The 25,717-nt window shown below is 42.2% G+C and overlaps 1 protein-coding gene across 2 annotated transcripts in view; it reads right to left on the bottom strand.

The window, feature by feature from the left end:
• LOC149182193 (ABC transporter A family member 7-like) overlaps positions 1-25,485 on the bottom strand; it is a 330,418-nt gene extending 304,933 nt beyond the window's left edge. The window contains exon 1 of one of the 2 annotated variants that reach the window (XM_089416797.1): positions 25,136-25,485. The gene's annotated coding sequence lies outside the window, so the exon portion shown is untranslated. The remainder of the gene's footprint in view (positions 1-25,135) is intronic. The other variant, XM_089416796.1, reaches the window with a different exon arrangement.
• Positions 25,486-25,717: the final 232 nt, after the last annotated feature.

Genomic DNA, 25,717 nt, shown 5'->3' with positions numbered 1-25,717 from the left:
TTATGAGTATTTACATGTTTGTTGTATTTCGAATTATGGGCATTACAATCTTTGGATCAATCCTACACCTCTCGACGAGAGGGATCCAATAAAAATATCAGCTGCCATAAATAAGCCGACCCACATGGAGTTTGGCCCTAGTTGCCAATTTAACAGCTTGATGCATTATTTACTGGGATTGGAGGTGTGGCAAGAGAAGGGGCATTTCTTCCTGGGACAAGGGAAGTACATTGTGGATATCCTTAGCAGATTTCACATGGAGGACTGCAAACCCATGTCTACACCTATGATCACTAACTGGAAGAAGCTTCACGCTTCTGATTCCGAGTTGGTGGATCCTACTCTATACAGACAGTTGATTGGTTGTTTGATGTATTTGGTCAACACTCGACCAGACATATGTTTTGCAGTTAACACAATGAGTCAGTTCATGTGTGAGCCCAGGAGAGTGCACTGGGTGGCTACAAAACACAGTCTTCGTTGCTTGCAGGGGACTGTGGATTTTGGTCTGGATTATAGACAGGGTGATGGAGTGAGACTAGGGTACACGGATTCAGATTGGGCAGGTTGTGCTTCAGATAGGAAGGGTACTTCCGGGTGCTGTTTTGGGTTGGGTTCGACAGTTGTGTCGTGGATCAGCTGGAAACAACAGTCAGTTGCATTGAGCTCAGCTGAGGCAGAGTATATGGATGCTAGTTTGGCTAGTTGTAAGGGCATATGGCTTCACAAGATGTTGTTTGGTCTATTTGGTCAAGCATTGAGACCTTCAATAATTTACTGTGATAATCAGAGTTGCATAAAACTCACGAAGAATCCTGTTTTTCATGACAGGTCAAAGCATATTGATATCAAGTATCACTTCATTAGAGACTATGTCCAAGAGGGAGCTGTCAAGCTTGAGTACATTTCCACAAATGAGCAGGTAGCGGACATTTTCACCAAAGCCTTACCAAAAGGCAAGCATGTCTACTTCAGAGACAAAATGGGCGTAGTGAGGAACATTTTCCTCGATAAGAGGGAGTGTTAAAATTTGGGTACTAGAGGACAAGTGGTTCCCTAAGGCTTTGATCTTTGGCCTAGGAAAAAGTGTCCAAATTTATTTTTTACTTTTCTCCTAAAGTGACTTTATAAGTGGTAAAGTTACATTCTAATTTAAAAGTGACTTTATAAGTGGTAAAGTTACATTCTAATTTAAAAGTGACTTTATAAGTGGTAAAGTTATATTCTAATTTAAAAGTGACTTTATAAGTAGTAAAATTACATTCTAATTTAAAAGTGACTTTATTAAAGTCAATGAAGAATTAGAAAGTGAAAAAGTGACTATGGAAATAAAATGCTAAGTGGGTCTTTATTTAAATGGGTGATTGAAAAAATAGAAAGTGAAAATTAAATGCACATTTATTCTCATCCCTAGATCTAAATGAATCTCAGCGATTAGATTTTAGAGTAACCCAAAAGGTCATTTAAAGAATATAAGAAGAAGAGAAGAGGAAAAAATCAATTCATTCTTTCATGAGCATTTGAGAGAAAGAGAAGAGAGAGCAAGGAGAAAATTTCTGAGCAATGAGGAAGTGAAGGAAAGCAGCAAGGAGACATTTCAACAAATCTGGGCAACAACATTTATTGGCACGCATTCAAAGGCAAAACCGTATAGCAGGAGAAAGGCATAGAAATCAAGGAAGAGGGACAGCATAGAAATCGAAGGATAGTAGAAAAGGCACAAATTTCAAGGCAGATTTGGGCACGAATTTCAAGGCAGTCGTATTGCTGAAATCCATACAGTCCATACAACAAGTTATAGGCACATTTTCGAGGCAGCCATACAACATTTAATATTGCTTTATTGCTGGAAAAAAATTTGTATTGGTTGTTTGCTTATTGGCATGATTTTCGAGGTGGAGTTAAAGCACAGAAATCGAGATAAGTTGTAATTTGTGGTTGCTGGAATTTTCACTGTGTATTTCAGTTTCTCTGTAAAAGCATTTTCAAAAATAAAGAAGATATCTCACACTGGTTTTCTCCAAGAATTGTAGGGGGTTTTTCCAAGGTCACATTGACCAAAAATCAGTGTTATTTTCTGTGTGGCTGTCATAATTTTGCTGTGTTTTATTTCTGCAATTCCAACAGTTCTGAAATCTCTAAATTTGTGTTTTCAGAAAATATTGTCATTTCCAGATTTTAGAATTTTTATCATGCTTGGATTTAAAACTAAATGCATGGAGATTTTGATGTCACGGGAGCGATGGAGGCTACGGAGACCATTTCGTGTCGCAGCTACGGTAAACTGTGTTTTTTACCCTCTGTTTTACTGCTGGTACTGTTCCTAGGGTCCATTGTCACTCTGCTAGCTGTTGCCTCCGTTTCTCACCCGCTGCTTCCCCCGTCGGTTGTGGTCGCCCCAATCCTGCTGCAGCATGGAGGACATGGAACATGATGCGGTCAACTATTCTGTTGACCCAAACCCCAACCAGCGAATCTTCCGGCGACCTAAACCTACGTTGGTTAGCCGTTCACCGTAACCTAGCCGCCTCTTATCGCACCAACTCGCCTCTTGTGGTTAGCTTACCCGGAACTTCTGCCTCCAACCTTCATTTCGACAACCTCTCCATCGATTCACTGGACCTGGATTTCCCACTGCTCTCACCTGCGACCCTACACCTCCTAGCTGAGTGCTCACCCTCCTCTCCACCTTTCGAACCCTCGCCTCCCGGTGATTATCTCCGTGCATCTCACCACCCTTCCCCTTCGGGACCTTCCCCTCTAGATGTGCCCGCGCAACAGTGCCTGACAACAGATATTCCATCCACCACAAAGGCGGTAGCATCCACAACTCTACCTTCAGGGTGCTTCGAAACCCCAGTCGTCAAAGTTCATCACATTGCACAGGGCCCTCAGCAAGAGACACAGGGTACATTTGACCCTCTATTGGACCACCCAACAATGCCCAGATCAGGGAAAAGAAAGACAAAGTGTGTGAAGGCCTCTGGGAAGGACTTCACCCTCAAGTTCAGAGAAGGTCTCAACATGGGCGAGGTGGTTAACACAGTTGGAAAAGTCCTGGTGGGTAGGGTTAGAGGCCGCGCCTACACTACTAAACGCCTCAGCCGTTGGGTCAAAGAAATATAGGGCAATATTTTCAAGGACTTCCCCAAAGTACAGAACCTGCCCTGTGGCTGGTTTGTGCTACACTTCTCTCTGGAAGAATACACTACCTTGGCTCTCTCCCGTTACTGGCACATCGAAATGGCCCCAGTCTTATTGAAATGTTGGAGCCCACTCTTCGACCCTGAACGAGAGTAGATCGGGGTCGGGCCGCTTTGGGTCAGATTACCTGGTCGAAGCCCTGCAATACTGGTCTGAAGATGTCTTCATCCACATTGGAAACGCCTGGGCACTTATTTGGATTATGAAAAGTCCTACATTCAATCCAGGAACAGAACATTAGCTCGCATCCTGGTGCACCTGGACACGAGAGAAGGACTGGAGGAAAAAATCACTCTTCAATGGCGGCATTTTATCAGAATACAAATCCTGGATTACGAAGGTGTACCCTTCAGATGCTGAAGGTGCCACAAAGTGGGGCACCTTTACAAGGAATGACCTCTGGTGCATAAGGCCACGGACCCTCCTATGGGCACTGAAGACGTTGCAGGGAAGACCACTACACCCACCCCGGGGCCGACTCCACCAGCTGTTGCGACAACAATTGGAATGGTAACACCAACAAATCAGGCTGCATCCAACGAACCACGCCCGCACTCCCCGCCGATGACCAGATCGCGGGCTGCTGCAGAGGTTGCTCGCTCCTCGGGTACTCCTCCTCCTCCGATCTCTATTTTTATTTCTTCACATGCATTCTCTGCATTGCATGTGCATTCTGCATCTGCATCGGATGGCACCCTCTCCTCCATCCCATGTCCCCTTATCCCTCAATTACAGGTTTTCTCCACCACCACCCCATCCTTCCCCCTCGACCTCCCAGCTACCCCCTCATGCACCCCATCTCTCCCCTCTGATACTCCCCATCCTTACAACCTTAGGTCATGTCTTCGCTCAATCTAGGATGGCAAATCCCCATCTGGACTGGCCTAATACCCTCTCCTCCCCCCACAAGTCCAACCATGGCAGAAAATCACATCTATCCAAAGCTATTCTAATCGCTGGAGCAGAAGTTGCCTCTGGAAGACAAGCCTCTCTTGACCGAGTACTTAGAGCTTCGAACACCCATGCACAGTTGCCCCCATGAAGTGGCTCTCTTTCAACTGCAGGGGCATGGCTAGCTCGCCCAAAAAACTAGCCCTTAGAAGACTATTTGAATCTGAGTCTATTGATATCATTTTCTTACAAGAAACCTTGGGACAAGCTAACCTTACCTCCCATACTCTCAGCTCCCTGAAGCCTGGCTAGATATTTCAATCCTTGGATGTAATAGGGCATTCAGGCGGTTTGGCCTTGGGATATAACCCTCGCACCATAAACCTGAGGACCTCCTGGGAGGGGACGACTTCATCGGTATGGATATTTTCTCATCTGAGTTGGGGATGGACCTCTGCATTATCAATGTATATGGACCATGTCACAGCAGAGAGGCCTACTAGAATCGATTTCTCAACTTATCGATCACATCCTCGGAAAATCTCATCATCGGAGGTGACCTAAATTTCTCCATTGGATATGGAGAATCCTAGGGGACCAATGCACAAGTGGACAGGCTCACTGAAACTATGGAGATGTTGCTGGAACAACATCATCTGAGATCATTCCAATGATCAAACCCCTTCCCACTTGGAGAAATCGGAGAGTAGGTGAAGCTGCATTGGCTAGGAGGCTGGACAAATTCCTGATCAAGGACTCTTTGATTAAAAAGATATCCCTTTACAGACAATGGTTGGGATTAGGTGGGATTTCGGACCACCCCCCATATTCTTGGAGATCTCGGATCCACAAAAAAAACAGGGGCACATTTCAAATTCAAATCCACCTGGTTAAAAGACCCATCCTACATCCAAATGGTTAATGATTTCTGGCGACTCCATCCGCCATCCAGAGGCAAAACTTGGGCAAAAGGGTTCTTCTCCAACCTCACAATGCTAAAAAAACTCTCTATTAAATGGGCCAAGGAAAAAACCAAGAGGGATGACAATACCCTCACTGTAGTGGAGCAAACTTTGGCATCTCTACAGGACGACCAGAACAGAGGTTTTGCAACTGCTGATGCTAAGGCCCAGCTAATCAAACTAGAAAATTAGAAAGCCAAAATACTAAAGGAACGGGAAGAAACTTGGTGACTTCGAAGCCGAGGAATCTGGTTACAAGCAGGGGATGAAAACACAAAGTTTTTCCAAAATTATGCAAAAGGAAGGAAAATCTCCAATACTATCTGGAATATGCCTATGGACGATGGAAGCATGGCAACTACCTTTAATCAACTCTCACATCTGGAGAATTCACACTTCAGACATCTCTTCATGCCCCCCCGAGAGGCAACCATTGCTGAAATTGTCCAAATTGCAGGACACTTCCCCAGATTTGTGGATGAGGACTCAATCGAGGATCTCATTTCCCCGGTCACACAGGTGGAGCTAGAAGGAATGCTGAAATGGTTCAAGAAAGACAAGAGTCTAGGCCCGGATAGATGGACTATCAAATTCTTCCTTGCCTTCTATGAACTCATTGAACTTGATTTGCTTAAGGTGGTGAAGAATGCAGATCTATTGGGCGTATGTATGAGGACATTAACTCTAGATTCATTGCATTAATCCCTAAATCCGACTCCCTCGCATCCTTCAATGACTTTCGCCCTATCTCCTTATGTAAGTGCTTGTACAAAATCATAGCCAAGATCATTGCAAATCAGCTCCGACCCATCCTGTCTCGCCACATCTCCCTTGAACAATTTTCTTTCATTCAGAACAGACAAATACATGAAGTAGTTGGAACTGCACAAGAAGCCCTCCACTCTATCATGCTCAAAAAGATTATAGGAGCCATTCTCAAAATTGTTCTTGCCAAAGCATTTGATAAGGTCAGCTGGCTTTATATCAAAATGATCCTCACCCATCTGGGCTTTCCCCCTCCCTTCATCAGCTGGATCATGTGCTACATCAACTCGGCATCCTTCAGTGTCCTCATTAATGGCTCTGCCTCACATTTCTTTCATGCTGAGAGAGGCCTTCAGCAAGGATGCCCTCTTTCCCCACTTCTCTTCCTGATTGTTATGGAGGGCCTCAGCAGACTCATTGCAACAGTCAAGAGGGAGGGTCGATTACATGGGATACAAATGAATGACCTCTGCCACCTCACCCATCTTCTTTTTGTTGATGATGTCCTCATTTTCCTCGATGGCAGCCAGCAGGACTCATCTACTTACCATGACATTCTCAAACTCTTTGCTAAGGCCACCGGTATGGAATCCAATCATACCAAATCCACCATCACCCTCTCATATACTCCCCCCCAGGAACCCAAAATTGCACATCAATGTTTTCCTTTCCAGCAACATCACCTAGAGGATGGTCTCAAATACCTGGGGTTTTGGCTCAAGCCCCACTGCTATCGCATTGCGGAATGGATTTGGCTTGTAGTTAAGATTGAGAAGAGGTTGAAAAACTGGAATCACCGTTTCCTTTCAAGGGTAGGTCGCCTTGTCCTCATAAAATCTGTCTTGGAAGCCACCCCTGTATACTAGATGACGTTGGCTTGGATCCCTAAAGGAATTCTTGCCTACATACAGAAGACTTGCTGCAGATTCCTTTGGAATGGATATAAAGAGGGCAAGCCCTATGCATGGGTTGGATGGAAGCAAATCGCTCTACAAAAAAAATGGGGTGGTTGGGGCTTAAAAGACCTCTCTGCATTTGCTCATGCATTAGCAACTAAGATGGGATGGTCCTTGCTCACTTCATAGAACCTCTGGACCGAAGTCACATACCACAAATACATCTGGCCACAACATCTCATGGATTGGATTCGCATCCCAACCTGGCCTCACACAGGGATATCTATTGTTTGGAAAACTATACTTCATTCTATGCCCAGCATCAGAGAGGGTCTTGCTTGGAAAATCAATGAAGGCAATATGGCCCGAATAGGCATGGATCCATGGTCCAGTGGGGGCAACATGCACCAGCTACCTCCAAAACTCATACATTTCTTGAACCAGAGGCACTTTAAGGTGATCGGCCAGATTGCAGACATGGAGAACGGATCAATATTTGAACAAGCCTAGTTATCTACACGACACCTGGGCATTCCCGATCACTCGCACCAGAGTTGGGAAGGATATATAAATGCCCTTAATGAAGCACATGTACGCATCAAGGAGGGACCTGACGAGCTCATATGGACCCCAGCTGCACACGGGATATACTCACCTAAAGCAGGCTATCCAAACCTCCTCTTGGACCGTAAACCACCTATTCTTCTGCACTAGTGGTGAAAAATCTAGAAGCTCAAAGAACCTCCTCGGGCTAGACTCTTTATGTGGAATGTGCTCGACAACAAGACACCTACCAGAGAAAATCTTATGCCAGATATCACTATGGGCCGCATTGGTGTGTCCTCTGTACACAAGCTGAGGACACTAATGAACACCTATTCTTATTATGCCCATTCAATGTTCAATTTGGGCAACAAGTAATACACCTCCTCTCCAAGCAGGGCAAATGGCATGACCTCTCGATCACCGAAGCATGGAACAATTGGAATGCTGAGCAACAGGATAACAAGACTCGATGCTTACCTCTCCACATTTGTTGGAAGATCTTGCTGACCAGAAATGATATCATTTTCAAAGGATCTCTAACACGTTGGCCACTCATAACAGAAAAGATCGTTGTCGCCTATCATGAAATCCCTGAGGAGCCACAGACTACTACATCACGACCACATACCACCAAAACTATTGATCGATCCATCCCGTGGGCATACTTCGATGGAGCAGCCCAATCTCATGGATGTGGGGGTGGTATCCTAGTACACCTATCTGAACAACACCATTACCAAATCAAGATGGGTTTGGGGGAGGGAACAAACAATTTTGCAGAACTGATTACACTTAGATACCTATTGCATTTTGCACTGGCACACTCATGCAATAATTTACAGATATTTGGAGACTCCAAAATCATCATAAACTGGTTCAACAATATAAATAATTGTCATGCTCATACACTTAGAAACATTCTAGATGAGATTGTGGTTTTCAAGGCACAATTTAACACTATCATCTGTCAACACATTTACAGGGAACATAACGAGGTTGCTAACAAATAATCCAAGGCGGCCTCAACACAACACAGAGGTTTTTGAATGATACAGGAACAACATGGAGCAGAACAATATTAGTACTACCAACGACCATACATAGACAGAGCATATCCTCGGGTGGACATGGCCTAAATATTGATGGGTTTATTATCTGTTGATACACAGTATCATTATATGTATATATTTATGTTTTTAAATTTGTATCTGCATGCTAGACACAGATCACCCTATGAGGTGAATATGTACAACTCTCTTTTGGTATGTCTTCGACAAACTAATTATTTTTGACAGACCTTTGAACTGGCTTTGGCCAGCAGTTTATGCATATGCCAATGGCATCTACTATATGTAATTTTTCAAATTAATGGAAGATTACGATTTTTCCTTGGGAAAAAAAAAACTAAATGCATGTAGTGATAAGAAAAACTGATAACCGGAGTGGGGGTTGAAATTCTTCATACATTAAGATCTAATTGTTACACATTAATTTTGGCATTGTGATAATTGGTTGACATAACTTGGATATTTGTTAATAGTGTTGAGAACATTAATCATCTAATCATCTATCTCTTGAGCAATTTGCATTATTGTGTTATAAGTGAACCTTGGCTAATTGTTCTAAGTATAATTTTGAATAAGTGCTCTAATATCTTTTAATTCTCATCATTGTTTCATGGTTAATATCTATTTATGAATGATAATTCTATCTTGAGCATCTATCTTGTTTCTTGTGTTGATTTGGGGTAGCATCGGATGTGATCTAAGTCTCAAATTTTGCAAGGAGGCTTGAGCACATGTATTCCAAAGAACTCAGAAAGCGTTTTGGGAAATTCCACCCAAAAGTGATTTTATTAAAATAATTAATATTTTTAATGGGTTCTGTCTAAACTTAGGAAAATTAAAATATTAATGGGTATTAATCTAATAATGGATGAAACTTCTAGAAAAAGACATGGATCAAGCCAAAACAACCTGAGCCTTTGATTATGATTTAATCTAGGTCGTTGGTTGTCTAACTGGAAGATATAAGAAGGGGCTTGACGGTCATTTGCAAGACACACCGAGAGATCAAGGAAATCGATTTTTTGAAGTGAGAATTTCTCAGGAGGAAAAATTGATTAAGGAGATTTCTTGCAGCAGAGGGACATGGATAGCTTCCGAAGAGAGAGTGATTTTTCTTAGTCAGAGAATCATCGGCAGAGAAAGACAAAAGGTAATCCAACAGAGGCAGCGCTGAGCCATAGGGGCTAACGCAGAGGCAGCACAGAAGCCAATGAGGAGTCAGAAATTTGCAGAGGAATTCGATTTTCAGAAGACGAGACTATTGAAGTTTCTAAGTTTACTTAGTTTAGAAACCCTTCATGCACTTTTTCTGATTTATTACTACCTACTTGTTATTTTTCTTTAACAAGTTATTTACAAAGTAAATACTAAAAATAAACACCAGTGCATGCTCAACATATTACAGATCGGCAACTAAAAGAAACAAGAAAAACACACCACATGACACCAATATTTTTGAACCAATGTCCCTGGAAAAACCCAATGCGGGAAAACCGGTGCAGCTATCTGAGGGTTTTCTTATTAAGCAATATCATAGTACAATCTGGGTGCCGAAATTGGCCTACCCAATAGAGAATTTCCTTAGCAGCTATACCTCACAGTTTGAGAGAAATATCCTGGCTGAAACCCCAAAAAATCCTTCCGGCGGTTCCTCAACACAAAATTGCTCTATAACCCCAGCGTCTACCCAATCTGGACTGCGTCAGCCCCTCTCTGTCTCACGCTGGACCTGCATCAGCCTTTCTAGGCCTGCATCAGCCCCAGGAGGCCCTGCATCAGCTCTGGGAGGCTCTGCATCAGCTGCGCTATCCACTCTGGTGCTCTACGCAGCACTTGGCTACCTCTACATGAGCCCTTTCTGGCTCTGCGTCAGCCTCATTGGAATCTGCGCTGCTCTCCCGGCATAATCTCTGCCTTCTCTATTTCTCTGTACACAATTCCCCTAAGCTACTCTCACGATCACTGATTCTATCTCTCTTAGCAAACTTTGTCTAGAGAATAGAATCACCGATCATCTGGTGTGTTCTCCAAGTGACCCTCAAGCCTCCTCTTATACTTTTCCTGTTGACATCTCAACGGCCGAGATTAAGTCCCTAATCAACGACTAAGATTAGATCTCGCTTGATCCATGTCTTTTGGACCACTCTAACACAGATTCATATTAATACACATTAATATTTTATTTTCCCTAAGTTTAGACTTAGGGACTCCATTAAAAATATTAATTATTTTAATATCTCCTAATATGTTTAGAATCTACACAAACTCTTTCTGGGTATTGGAGATCTCATGTGCCCCAACCTCTCCACCAAATTTCGTGGCTAGAGCACATCCGATGTTACCCCGAATCAACACTCCCTCTTAGCGAGGACTGTGCTCTAACAATACTCCTCATTGAGTATTACTCTGATCATCCGACATCGATACCTGTGTTGATGCTAGGCCTTCCTTCGGAACATCCTCTGCACTACTGCCTCCTGTACGGCTGCCTATGGTTCTGCCACTACCACTGCTACATCTGTACGACAGCTCCCTTTGCATCCATGTTGCTGCTGGTCCTTTCTCCCAACATTGCATCTGCATTACACCTCTTCTCATCAAGTTGCATCGTGCTGCCCACTACTGCAACTCAGTTACTAAGAAGTAAGTAACTGACCTCCCTGTTGGGCTAGAAACACCCGCTAATGTTGAAGCTCCCTCTTTGACCTCTGCGCTGCTGCAACAACTCCCTGCATCTCGCACCATTGCACACCTCTCTGTGCCTTCCTGCATTGGTGCAACACTCCTATGCCTCTTGCACTGCTGCAGCCTGCTAGCTCTGCGTTGTCTCGAGACTCCTGCATTGTAGCTCGCTCTGCCGCTCCATCTGCATCCGTCTCTACCCACTCAACCAGTCCTGTTACTCCTCGACGGGGCTCCCGTAGCAAGGTCTAATACAAAAGGTTGGGCACCTCAAGGATCTTGCCCCTCATCGCCTGTAGTCCATCTAACTACAGCTTGATGTCTCCCCACTTCCTCACAAGTGATGCTTGTGCACTCATGGCACAATCATCGTCTGTCAAAACTTCCTTCTCTGCCCGTGCTTGTGCTGCCTTAGTCTCGAAAGACTCTCCCTTACTCTTCTTCCTTGGGCACTGGGTCGCATAATGACCCATCTCCCCACAATGGAAGCACTTGATCTTGGAGAGATCTTTCTTCTTCTGCTTCTCCTACTTTCCCTCAGATGTTAGGGCCACATCCTCCTCCTCCTGCTGAACTTTGATCCCTTTGCTACTGCTACCTGTCTTCGAATGTCATCTGATCTCTTCCTGGCGAAGAGCTGCCCACATCTCGTCCCAAGGTAGGAGAGTCCCTCTGCCCAGGATACTTTGGACAAACACTTCCCAATATTCTGAGACAACATTCAGGGTTGTCCTCACCATAAGCTCCCGATCCAGTGTCGCTCCTATAGTAGTCAACTAATCTCGGATCTCATTCAATCCTCCAAAGAAGGTGTCAATCGATTGACCCTTCTTCATCTGATACGACCTCATCTGGTTCTCGAGCAACATTCTTCTCTGCACAGAAGTATGCTGGTACAGGTTCTTGAGAGCCTCCCACATCTCAACTGTCATTTCCTTCTCGGCTATATGTGGTACCACGTGATCCTTGACCCCATCAAGGATAATGCACTTGGCCCTCGCCATCACCTCTTCGTACTTGTTGTTATCATTGGGGTCGACTAAGATAGCTATAACCTTGAAGGCGAAGTTCTTGACACAATTCCTGTCAAGCACTAATAAGATTCTGGCCTTCTAGACCGCGAAGTTCGATGCTCCATCCAGTCTACCCTAGTCTCTTGCCTCGTGTAGTGCCATGACGGTCCTCTACTTCCCTCCTGGAAGTTCTCTATTAGACTCCTTTGAGTCTCTACTTCCCATCTGGAAGTTCTCTTCTGGACTCCCTCTGAGTCTCTATTTCCCGTCTGGAAGTTCTCTTTTGGACTCCCTCTGAGTCTTGATTTCCCTCATGGAAATCCTTCTGCCGCTTGTCGAGATGCCCCCTACTCTGATCGTCTTGTGCAACTGCATTGCTGATCCAGATTCCTTGACTAGAAACCCTCGGTAACAACTCCTCTGGCCCTGCTCTGTCAGGTACTCTTCTGACTACAATACCTCACCAGCTCCACTCTGCAATATTTCTGCAGCCTTCTAGACTCCAGCAACTGTCTCTCTGTGAACTGCATCAACCCTTCTCTGCCTCATGCTGGCTCTGCGTCAGCCTTGGGACGCCCTGCATCAACCCTCTGGCCCTCTGTGTCAGCAATGCTAGACTCTCTAAGGCTATGCACAGCTCTCGGCTTCTTCTGCGTGGCTCTGCATCACACTTCTGCATTGCTAGAAACAGCTTTTGTCACCTCGGGACAACTGTTTTCTGCTGCTATTGCTCTGCTCGATTGATGTCTTTTAGTCCTCCTGTGATCTGCAATCACGCTATGATACCATGTTGAAGTTTCTAAGTTTACTTAGTTTAGAAACCCTTCATGCGCTTTTTCTGATTTGTTCCTACCTACTTGTTATTTTTCTTTAACAAGTTATTTACAAAGTAAATACTGAAAATAAACACCAGTGCATGCTCAACATATTACAGATCAACAACTAAAAGAAACAAAAACAAACACACCACATGACACCATTATTTTTGGACCAAAAACCCAATGCGAGAAAACCGGTGCAGCTATCTGAGGGTTTTCTTATTAAGCAATATCAGAGAACAATCTGGGTGCCGAAATTGGCCTACCCAACAGAGAATTTCCATAGCAACTATACCTCACAGTTTGAGAGAAATCTCTTGGCTGAAACCCCAGAAAATCCTTTCGACAGTTCCTCAGCACAAAACTGCTCTGCAACCCTAGCATCTGCCCAATCTGGACTGCGTCAACCCCTCTCTGTCTCACGTTGACCCTGCGTCAGCGTTTCTAGGCTTGCGTCAGCCCCAAGAGGCCCTGCGTCAGATCTGGGAGCCTTTGTGTCAGCTGCTTTGGCCCCTCTGGTGCTCTGTGCAGGATTTGGCTGCCTCTGCGTGGCCCTGTGTGAGCCCTTGCTGCCTCTGCGTCACCCTCCTTGGCTGTTGCGCTGCTCTCCCGACACAATCTCTGCCTTCTCTGTTTCTCTTTACTCAATTCCCCTTGGTTGCTCTCCCGATCACTGATTCTATCTCTCTTAGCAAACCTCACTCTAGAGAATAGAATGATTGATCATCTGGTGTGTTCTCCAAGTGACCCTCAAGCCTCCTCTTATACTTTTCCTGTTGACATCTCAATGGCCAAGATTAAGTCCCTAATCAACGGCTAAGATTAGATCTAGCTTGATCCATGTCTTTTGGACCACTCTAACACAAATTCATATTAATACACATTAACATTTTATTTTCCCTAAGTTTAGACTTAGAGACTCCATTAAAAATATTAATTATTTTAATATCTCATGTGACCCAACCTCTCCACAAAATTTCGTGGCTAGAGCACATCCGATGCTACCCCAAAGCAACAGAGACCCGGGGTGTGAGACCGAGAGGAACAAATCAAATCTCCTGGGCAGTAGATCGACCAACTAGAGAAGTGACGCAACACCCAGAGAGCTTGACGTTGGGCTGACACGGACACTGTGCAGAGGCAGCCAGAAAAGTCGAGGGGCAATCAGTTTGGAGGTGGATCAGCCAGGATTTCCAGTGATAGTGTGAGGTAACCCCACAAGTCTTTCTGCTAATATTTCTCTCTGTAACTGAATAACCCTATGAGGTATTCAAAGATGTCTTCAGAATTTTCTACTGCTTAATAATAATAAACCCTCAGAGCTGCTGCACCTGTTTTCCAGCATTGGGTTTTTCCGAGGACTATTGTCCAAAAATAACGATGTCCTGTGTTTGTATTTCGTTGCTCAGTTTCTATGTTTCAAAATCATATTTAATTTGGTGTAGGCTTCTTCAGTAATTTACTTCAATGTTTCAAGAAGAAATCTGAAATAAGCTTGGAATGTAATTTACAATCTAGGTGAAATAGATTCAGTTGGTTGCAGTAGGATTCCTAAGATTGTTAGATCTAGGAATTTTCACATGGTATGAGAGATGTTGATGTGAAACAGGGAAGAGCAGATCTAGCACTGAAACAAGGGCCAACTTGTTGCAGCAAACAACAATTCAAATCCCCTGAGGGATTGCACAATTCTAGCCAGGAGGGCTATATTTTCGTGTGTGTCTCTCTTTGAGTGAGTCGACAGAGAGGTACGACTGCCAGATCGAGCATTTTCCAAGGCAAAGGGAACCACGAATAGCATCAACAGAGACCTAGAGGGATGCAATTTCTGCAAGCTAAGTGTTGGGCAGAAAAGTCGTCAGAAGGAAGAAGTAGATCACATAGTGAGGGAATACTTCCTCAGTGATTGCTTGCCGAGGAAATCAGTATTTCTCAGTTACTGGGCAGTAGAGGCGCAGCAACTTACCAGCTCCATCAGGGAGTGCGTAAGCCAGCCTAGCAGCTACGCAGTAGGGAGAAAAAGGGAGTTGTTCGACAATTTTTGGAAGATATGGCATCCAGTGGCTTGAGGGATCAAGACAGGTTAGACGAGGCTTCCAACTATGTCATCTAGAAGGCTAGAATGTCGTTCCTTCTAGATGAGCGTGCTCTCAAGACGTATGTTGATAGTGTGGTAGTTGTCCCCGCAGATGCAGATCCGGTGAAGAAGTGCAGAGCTAAGATGGTGAAGGCCAAGAGGATGGTCCTAGATGGAGTCAAGGATCACGTGGTATATCACGTTGCTAGCAGAGGGATTGCTAAGGAGATGTGGGATGCATTGGCCACATTGTATCAGGGATATTCCGAGCAGCGGAAGATGTACTTGGAACAAAAGTTGAGATCTGCTCAGATGCAGAAGGGAGAACGTGTGGATCCATTCCTCACGAAACTGAAGGAGATCCGTGATGAGTTGTTGGCTGCGGGACACACACCTCAGGATCTGGAGTTAGTGAGACTGACTCTAAATTTCGTCTTGGATGAATGGCAAGTCTTTGTCCAGAGTATCTTAGGCAGAGTAGCATTGCCAAATTAGGACGAAATGTGGGTCGCTCTGAGACAAGAAGAGCTAAGGAGAGACCTGGTCAAGGTCAAACTTGACAGAAGCAGCAACAGCAGTGGGTCGAAGCCCAAAGTAGCGAAGGAGAATCATGTAGCCCTTGCATCGAAGGGACAACAGAAGCAACAAAGACGAAAGAAGGACATCTCCAAGGTGAATAGTTTTAGATGTGGCGAGATGGGCTACTATGCATCCCAATGTCCTTTAAAGAAAAAGGACAAAGATGAGAAGCATGATCCTAAGGTTGCAACTGCAAATATTGAAAAAGAGGAGGAGTTCGCCATGGCAACCAAGATCCCTCCAGGAGGGAGGTGGGCTGATATAGCACTGTAGTGTGATATAGCTACAGATTGGCAAGATCCCTGAGGAGCCCACCTATTGGATCATCACCTTGCCACGGGAGCCCGTGATCATTAGTAGCGGGATGGTAGAGTTTTCAGTTGGTGACATGGAATGTTGATTCGACAAATGTAGTAGTTAGTAGCACCAGAACATGAGCAACACAGAGCAGAGAGGCAGCAATGCGTAGAGGCACAGTGCAGAGCTTCAACAACGCAGTGGCTTCAGAGGAAAGCGTAGGACTAGCAACAGTCAAGATTTCAGCACCAAGGAGTATCCACTGGATACTTGTCCAATTTTGGGTGTTTTCAGTTGCTTTTCTCAGCAGCTGAGTTGCAGTACGAATGCAATGTTAGCAGTGGTAGTGCTAGCAACATAGCAGATGCAACATTTGAGAGGGAGTTGTCGTACAAATGTAACATTTGCAGTCGCAGTGTCAAAGGCAACAGTACAGTGGCACCAACAAAGCACTAGTTGGTGGACAGCATGTCAAACATCAGCAGCGCAAAAGATGATGGTTTGGAATCAAAGCAGTATGCAGTAGCAGTGTATAGTTGGAGCACATTCCTGGCTAAGAGGGAGTGTTGATTTGGGGTAGAACGAGATGTGATCTAAGCCTAAAATTTTGCAGGGAGGCTTGGGCACATGTATTCCAAAGAACCTAGAAAGCGTTTTGGGAAATTCCACCCAGAAGTGATTTTATTAAAATAATCAATATTTTTAATGGGCTTCCTAAGTCTAAACTTAGGAAAATTAAAATATTAATGGGTATTAATCTAATCATGGGTGAAACTTCTAGAAAAAGACACGGATCAAGCCAAAACAATTTGAACCTTTGATTATGATTTAATCTAGGTCGTTGGTTGTCCAACAGGAAGATATAAGAAGGGGCTTGATGGTCATTTGGAAGACACACCGAGAGATCAAGGAAATCGATTTCCTGAAAAGTTCTCAGGAGGAAAAATCGATTGAGGACATCTCTTTGCAGTTGAGGGGCAGGGATAGCAACTTCCAGAGAGAGAGATTCTCAGTCGGAAGTTTCAAATGGGGACTTTCCTGTAGAAGTGTCCACTGCTATGTTATAATAATGTTGTATATATACCATATTTTCATCCCAGGTCTTCGGATGCTTCTGGTTGTATCGCTTTAGAAGTTGGACCAAAGTCCTGTTGACTACTTGGTCTGCCCATCTGTTAATGGATGGAATGTTGTAGCTATCTTCAACTTTGTGTCCATCTTCTCCCACAATGTAGTCCAGAATGCATAACAAATCTTGTGTCCCTATCAAAAATGATGCTCCTTGGTATCCCAAAGTGCACCCAAACCTTTCCAAAGAAAAGGTTTGCTGCTTCTTGTCTGTTGATGGTCTTTTTACAGGGCATCAAAACACACATCTTGCTAAACCTATCAACTACCACGAACAGGTAGTCATGTCCCTTCCTAGTTGTCAATAAACCTCCCACAAAGTCCATGGAAATGCTTTCTCAAGGACGAGTAGATACAAGTAAGGGATGGTACAACAAAGCATGCATCCCCTTCTGAACCTAGCTACCTGCTCTTGCATCTTGGGCCAATACACATACCTTTGCAAGTTAGCCACAGTCTTCCCTACACCAAAGTGCCATGCAACCTTGGAGGTATGAGCCTCTCTAATCAGTTGCAAATGCTCACCTTTAGGAACACATAACTTATCCAGCCTGTAGAGTAACCCATCCTGGAGATGGTAGTCAACGATGTTGTCGCCATAGTGCACATGACTCTAACTCTGAAACTACTGATACACCTCCTTGAAGTCCTCATCTTCTAAATATGCCTCTCTGTATGCTTTGGGTGAATGGCTCCATGTGCATAAGAGTCCAAAAAGCTGTAATCTTTTATGTGGGTGGTCTTGAAAGCATATCGGCCAACTTGTTTGTGTTGCCCTTCTTATACTTGATCACCAAATGAAACCGCTGTAAAACCCCATCCAGTTGTAATGTCTAGTCTGTTGTAGCTTACTCTGGGCTTGCAAGTACTATAATGACTGGTGATTTGTGTGGATTACTATCTCCTTTCCCATCAGATAGTGCTTCCACTTCTTCACAGCTTGCACCATGGCATAGAGCTCCTTATCGTAGGTAGAGTAGTTAAGAACTGCCACATGAAATACTTCATAATGGTAGAAAATGGGCCTTCCTCTTTGCATCAAGACAACTCGCATCTGTCTCCACTTCAAAGGGCCGCTGCAAGTTTGGTAATGCCAAAACTAGTGCTTGACTGATCTTCTTCTTTAACTCCTCGAAAGCCTTCTGCTAACCTTTTCCCCACTGGAAACTCTTGCCACTTGTTGTTATGGCGTGGAGCGATGTTGCTATTGTTGAAAATGAGACTATGAATTTCCTCAAGTACTATGTTGCCCCAATGAAACTCCCAACCTCAAAAACATTAGTAGGCACTGGCCATTTCATGATGGTCTCCATCTTGGAAGGATCTATCTTCAACTCTCCTCCACCGATCACATACCCCAAATACACCAAAGACAGCTACACAAACTCAAACTTAAGATTTACTAGCACCTGGTGCTTCTTCAATGTTTCCAGCACCTGCATGAATTGTGAAATATGCTCCTCCCAGGTAGCACTATATACTAGTATATCATCCAGATAGACAATAACAAATGAATCTATAAAAGGGCGTCGTATATCGTTCATTAATATCATAAATTGGTTGGTGCATTACATAGGCCAAATGGCATAACTAACCACTCATACAAACCCTGCATGGTTTTGAAAGTGGTCTTCCATGTATCCTCTTCTTTGACTCGAACCTGGTGATATCCAAACTTCAAGTCCAACTTGGTGAAATACTTTGCTTGTTGCAAATGATATAGCAGATCATTTATCCTACGCAGGGGGTATCTGTTCTTGAGCGTGATTTTATTCAACACCCTGTAATCTATACACATCCACCAAGTCTCATCCTTCTTTGGCACAATGATGATGGGTGACCCACATGGTGATGTACTTGGTCGAATGACACCCTGTTCCAGCAGTTGCTGCAATTGTTTCTTCACCTCACTTGCTTCTATAATAGACTACCTATACAACCCAATATTTGGCAATAGATGGATCTCGTGCTCCACTTCTCTCTTATGTGGTAACGTTTAGGTTCTCAGAACACATCCTTGTATGCCTATAACAACTCCTCCAATTGTTGTTTATGTTTCTTAGTACACCCCTCCAGGGATGCCTTGCCTCTTATTGAGTACCCTTCAAACTGAGTTTCTCTTAAAAACAATAAAACATACTTCTTGCTCGAATTGATCAATTTCTTGGCCTGGTTGGCACTTACGTGTGAAATTTTCGACTTGCCTTTGTGCGCATTGATGTGAACGATTTTCCATCCTTGATGAGCCAATAATGGTTAGCTATCCTCATGAATATTGCATCACGCATGTACATGTATGGACTCCCAAACACGACTCCAGATACATTAAGGGGAACCACATGCAGATCTAATCATCTACTTCATTAATAAAATCAACACTGATAGCAAATCTAATTTTGCACTGTATTGTTCCCTTCAACTCTGCACCCTTATTTACCCATCCCAGTGGATATGGGTTTGGATGATCACAAACTTCTAGCCCAAACTTCTTGACTAACTGCTACAATGAGATTCATTTGTGATCCTGATTCAAATAGAGCATCAATCTTTGTCTTCTTGACATGTATCTTTATATGGAAGAGTTTGATCATTTCTTTCTCTTCCTGTTGTTGAAGGCTACTCAGATTCACCTCCTTCTACACTGATCTACAGATGATCTTCTCATCCATGTTCGAGCTACTTTCAACTTGGTTGCTCGAATCAGTGGCTATGAAATTCTTCTTCTTATTATCTTTCTTCTTGTTCTTTGGGTTTAGCTCTGAATGCAACTTCCAACACTTCTCCTCTCTGTGGCCATCAATGTTGCAGTGGTTGTAGTGGTTGCTAGGATCTTTTCCGGGTGTGTTATGGTTGTCATATTTTTATCTTTTCCCCCTTTTTGCTTCTTTTTGTCGCACAGAGTGTCTGAGCATCACGACAGCGCTCAGATCGGGGGATTGCACCCTGATCCCCGATCTCTCTGTTTAAGTTGTCTCCCTATAGCAGGCTAAGGGGGGTAGACCCTATGGGAAAAAGGAGAACCAGCTGGGAATCAGCCGGTTTGGGAGACACAGCGAAGCAAATCGAATACTTAATTAAAGCTTAGCAAGATTTAAAATTTGATTAAATTTTAAATGATTAATACCAGTGCCTTATGGAGTTAATGATCTCACTAAAATGAAAACCAAGTAATTGATTAGCTGTTGCTGCCTATGAAACAGAGATATAAAAAAAACTCTTTAACAATCGCTTGAAAATATTTGCAAAGTATCTAGCATGTAATGAGCATTAAATAATCCAAGCAATGACGATAGATTTTCTATAGATAAACAATGTCTTAGCAATTAAATTTCAAGAGATGCAAATGCTTTAATCAACCACGAAATTTAAAAGCTAACCAGTTCAGATCCTAGAATTTAAATGATTATGCTCAATGACCCAAATCTAGGAAACTCACCACTTTCAAATAGTTAATCCTCAGATATAAAAATTTAAGCACATTTAACTATAGTAAAATGATAAATAATGATACCACAACAGTGTTTAACACAAAAAGACACCCAGAAGGAGATTTAAATTTGACAGCTTAATTATCCCCTAGGTGAATTTCTCGATATGTGCTAAGCTTAAAAAAAAAATTATATTTTTTCATATTTTTATATTTTCTTAATTTTTTAATGTTTTTTTATTTTAGATGTTTTTTAGGATTTTTTAGTTTTAATTGAAATCATAAAAAATAAAAGAAAAAGAAATAAAACTAAATCGATATAAATATTTTGATTGAAACCTAACCTAAGTAATATGATCAAAATAAAAAAATAAACTAAAATCTAAGAAGATGAACTAACGTAAACTAAAAAAAAAACAAGACCCAAAAATGGGAAATGCCCAACCCTAAATCGAAAATCAAATAAGGCTAAGAAAACTATATCATGAATATGCTAACTTAAATAAAACCCTACAACACAAAAACAATCGAAATGCTTTGCTGCAGGTTGTGACGGCGAAAAGAGTTTGCAGGTGAACACGCATGAGGAGCAGCTCTAATGGAGGCTACGCGCGAGTGGAGAGGGACGATGGGGAAGGTTGCGGATAGGAGAGGGCTTCACGTAGGAGAAAGATAGCTACATGATGGGTATGCAATGGCAAAGAGATGTGTAGAAGGAAAATGCGTGGAGGAGAAAAAAGATTGTGGGTTTGAGGAAACACAGAAAAGGAGGGTTCGAAGACAGCAAAGGAAGGAGGCAGCGTGGATGGCGTGGCGGCCTTGGCAAGAGGGAAGAGGGCGGGCGCAGAGATAGGAATCGACGAACAGGGATGATGCTTTATGAAGAAAGAGTTGCATACAGGCAACCTGGAAATGGACCACGCATGGAGAGGATTTGGCAGCGAGGAGAAAGGCTTTGGCAGCACGTTGAGGGTAAAAACCACAGAGTTTGATGAAGATCACGCACAGGGCAGCAAGAAAAGAGCTGCGATGAGGGGAGAGGAATGACGGATTGGGCAGCGATAGGAGGAAAAAGGGCACGCTGGAGGACAGGGAGCAATGGAGAAGCAGATATATGGCTGCTGTGAAGCTGCGATTTTGACGAGGGTTAAGAGCAGAAAAAGCAAAGGATATGGCAGCGCAGAGAAGTGGCGTTGGAATGAAGAAGAGGGTCTGCGGATGCAAAGATTTTGGCAGGGGTCTGAAAGCAGCGTGAGGGTTTTACACAGTTCACCCAAAATTTTCGAAATTTTCCCGCAAATGAAAAACCCCAGGGAACAACAAATAGGTAGCCCAAAAAACCCTCAACAATTTTCCAAAAATCTTTAAAAAATTTAGAATTGTCCTGCTTCAGATTTGCCTGATAAAAACCCCACGAAAATTTTCCAGATCTAAAATAAATATCCTTGCAAGAATTGTTTCTGAGGCCAGATCTTACCCTCCAGGGCCTAGATCTGGCTTCAAACAAGAATTCCCCTTCAGATCTGCAACCTGTGATGACAAAAACAAAACACCCAGAAACAAAATATACAATGATGAAATTAAAACCCCAAAAACCTAGTTAAATAATTACAGTAATTACAAGCTGAAGGCTCTAAGTAGCCAGATCTATCATTATGCCACACATATTTTTAAAATTTTAAGTTTAAAGTGAGGTGCTTCAGAGAAAACCCTTCATGCATCAACAATGGAAGTTCTAATGACAAGCCTGGGATTCAATCAAGCTGGGCCCTTCAGAAAATGTTGATCGGGAGTTGGCTAGTCCAACTGAAAACTTCCCCGAACACCCGATGATCTTAAAATCAAGAATTTCCTGCACAACTCAATTCAACCATTAACGTAGAGAGAGAAAATGACACTAAAATTCAGATTTAATGGAGATACCTGCCATTATATTCAGAACTTAAACTACCATTCAAACCCCAGTGATCAAGCACCCTGTGCTTAAATCACTCTTCATAAATCTATCATCAATGGCTAAAAGGAAATCTATGCATGAAAATAAAGGAAATCTATGCATGAAAATAAATCTATGCAAACCGCACAACCAAGAAAGATTCTACAGGTAAAAGTCCATTTGAGCTTGTGTATGGGGTTGATACTACATTGTCTATTCATTTGAAAATCCTAGTATATCAGATTTTGCAACATGTTTCTACTAGCGTTGATGCCTTACAAGAAAGAATCTCACAATTAATCGAATTGAATGAAAATAGGAGAAAATCCTATGATCAAGTTGTCAAGGGTTTGAAGGAGAGATTTACAGATAGGGGATCTTGTATTTCTATGGAACAAAAGGGCCAAGAAACCTAGAAACCATGGAAAATTTGATAGTTTGTGGTAAGTTCATTATATAATTGTTGAATTCGCATGTGAGAATTCATTCCACACTGGCCATCTAGATGGCTAGAGGCTGCCTTTTCCTGTTAATGGGAAAGCTTGAAAACTATTCTACAAAGGTATAACTTAGCGTTGTTAGGGGCACATTTCATTCTGTAACATAGTTTTCATTTTTGCACATGTGATTTCATGTTCATTGATGTGTTGTTATTTACTTTCCTTCGTTATATTTCACATTGTTTTTATTTTGTTAGTTGTTAATTTATTCCATGGAATAGTTGTCATTTCATTTCTATCTTATTCCTATGTTAGGGAGGGATAGGTATTTGGTCTAATTCTCTCATAGGGTACTAATGTTTTAATGATGAGTTTCCAGGTGACAGGTGGAAGATTCTAAGGTTTCCACATCCTCAGGAATAGAGCATGTGTCCTGTAGGAGAGTCTTATTAGTTGTTAACTACCATTACAAATTTTTCAATAAAAGGCTAGGCTCTCCTCTATTATAGTTATTGTTGTTCACTTAAAAAAAGATCTCATCTATTTTCCAACTCCTGTACTTTCTTGTATAATTGTACAGTGGTTTTTGAATCCTTTACCTTTTTGTGTTATATCTTTGTGTAGATCCAAATGTATCATTGAAATGAAATTTTGTTTTCCTTGAATGAATCATAATGAAAGTTTACTTGGGCTCTCCTAATGATAGATTGTATATCAAATGGATACCCCTTGCCCTCTTGAGAGCCAACCAAAATTGAAGGGGACGTCATATTAAGGTGACATTGATATGACTCACATCCATCACCCCAAGGTGGCATCCCTTATTGGACTTTCCACTTAGACGCTACTTTAAGAAGTAGTAACAGGGCCTATAATGCCAAACCCGCCTTCTTCATAATATAGAGTACTATATGTTCATGATAATGTATGTATATAAGATTTGGGTGGGTGTTTTAAATTTTGAACTCTTGATTAGGAACCAAGTATGAAAATATCATAGTACTTTGAGAATAAGTATCACTTATGAAAAAATCTTAGCACAATGAGCCTTTGATAGTTTTAATCCCAAGGGTTAGCTCACTTGGTCGAGTCCCCATCATTAAAGCACCTCTGCTATTGAGAGGTCATTGTTTCAATTCTCTCAACACACTTGGGTTCAGACTCCATGGTTGAGCTGGCAGGAAGTGATCCTTTCAAGTAAATCTGCCTGGTACAAATATTTCGTGAATGTTAATAGTCACTGATTTCTAATGACCATAAACCACATAAAAACAAAAACAAAAAACAAAAAACAAAAAATCTAATATTTTCAAACTCTTGTATTTTCTTGTATAATTGTGAAGTGGTTTTTAAATCCTTAACCTTTTTGTGGTATATCATTGTGTAGATCCAGATGTATCATTAAAACAAATCTTTGTTTTCCTTAAATAAATCATAATGAAATTTTACTTGGGCTCTCCTAATGATAAATTGTATATCAAATGGATACCCCTTGCCCTCTTGAAGGGGAAGTCATATTGAGGTGAGATGACATTGGTAGGACTCACATCCATTACCCCAAAGTGCATCACTTATTGGACTTTCCATTTAGACGCTACTTTAAGAAGTAACCGGGCCTATAACGCCAGACCTGCTTTCTTCAAAAATCCTTCACATGGGGTGGTAGGGTTGCACAAATACATGAATTCAGTAGTATTATTATATTATGTATACAGAGTACTATATATTCATGATAATGTATGTATATAAGAGTTGGGTGGGTGTTTTTTATTTTGATCTCTTGATTAGAAACCAAGTATGAAAATATCATAGTATTTTGAGACAACCTACAAACACAATGAGCCCAAGAAGAAATGCTTAATTTTAATATCCAAAATTCTGGATAGTTTTAGTTTTGAGGGTTAGTTCACTTGGTTAGTTCTCATTGTTAAAGCATCTCTGTTATTGAGAGTTCACGGGTTCAATTCCCTCAACACTTTCAAGTCTGGCTCAACCAATCCCTCAACACTCTCAAGTCTGGCTCTGTGGTTGAGCCAACAAGAAATAAATCATTTCCAATAAATCTGCCTGTGCAAATATTCCATGGACATAACAGGCACCAATTTCTAAGGACCATAAATCACATAATAATAAATAAAACAAGAACAACTCAACTCAAGACCATAAATCACATAAAAAAGAAAAAAACTCTAATAATTTTAGGAAGACGTGTACAATTTCAGCCGACTTTAATTAAAATTTAAGCAGAAAAATAGCTTTATTCTAAGCTAAAAATCATCTTATGTGCATGTAAATATGCAGCCGTGCTCTGCAACTAAACTAACTTATCAGACAAATCTTAGAGAAAAAAAATGAAGATATATCTCAATTGAAGGCGGCCTGAAGGATGAAGGTAAGTAATTGGTACCTTCAAGGTGTCATGCTTTCCCAACATAGTGATTTCTTGTGTGCCGAATGTAGCAGGGCCTCTTGTAACCGGCGCTTGCCATGATTCCTCTTGTTCGCCATCCTGTGGGTGTGTATTGAGAATTCCTTACTGGAATAACATATTAAAAAGGAATGGACAGTAATGGAGCATAAGGCCAACGCTCAACTTTCTCCCGCTATCTCTTGTAAAACAAATTAATAAAGGAGATGCCTAGACCAGACCAGGAGGGTGGCATTCATAAAGTTCCTGCCAAACATCTTGCTATTCATTAATGAATCAAAGATACATGCTCAGCAGGTCGGACTTTACACACTTTGCTGAGTTTTCCATCCTAAGCCTCGTGTATTAAACCCATCACCATCCTTTATGTTAAATAATAATAATCATGATACATGCTGTTTATTGCTGGGGCTGATGTTACGCCATGAAAAGGAACTCAAAAGTCAACTGCAATTTGATTTGATACAATAGAAATATCAACTAATGTTTATACATACCTATATGGTTTCCATTTTCCAAAATCGAACTGGTTCCTTTATTTTTCTATTTTGCCAACCCGCT

The sequence above is a fragment of the Pinus tabuliformis genome, chromosome 3_2 (assembly GCF_031772625.1).
Source record: "Pinus tabuliformis cultivar Carrire ecotype Pingquan chromosome 3_2, CPIR1, whole genome shotgun sequence".
Classification (NCBI taxonomy): Eukaryota; Viridiplantae; Streptophyta; class Pinopsida; order Pinales; family Pinaceae; genus Pinus; species Pinus tabuliformis.
This window is presented reverse-complemented; position numbering and strand designations above follow the sequence as displayed.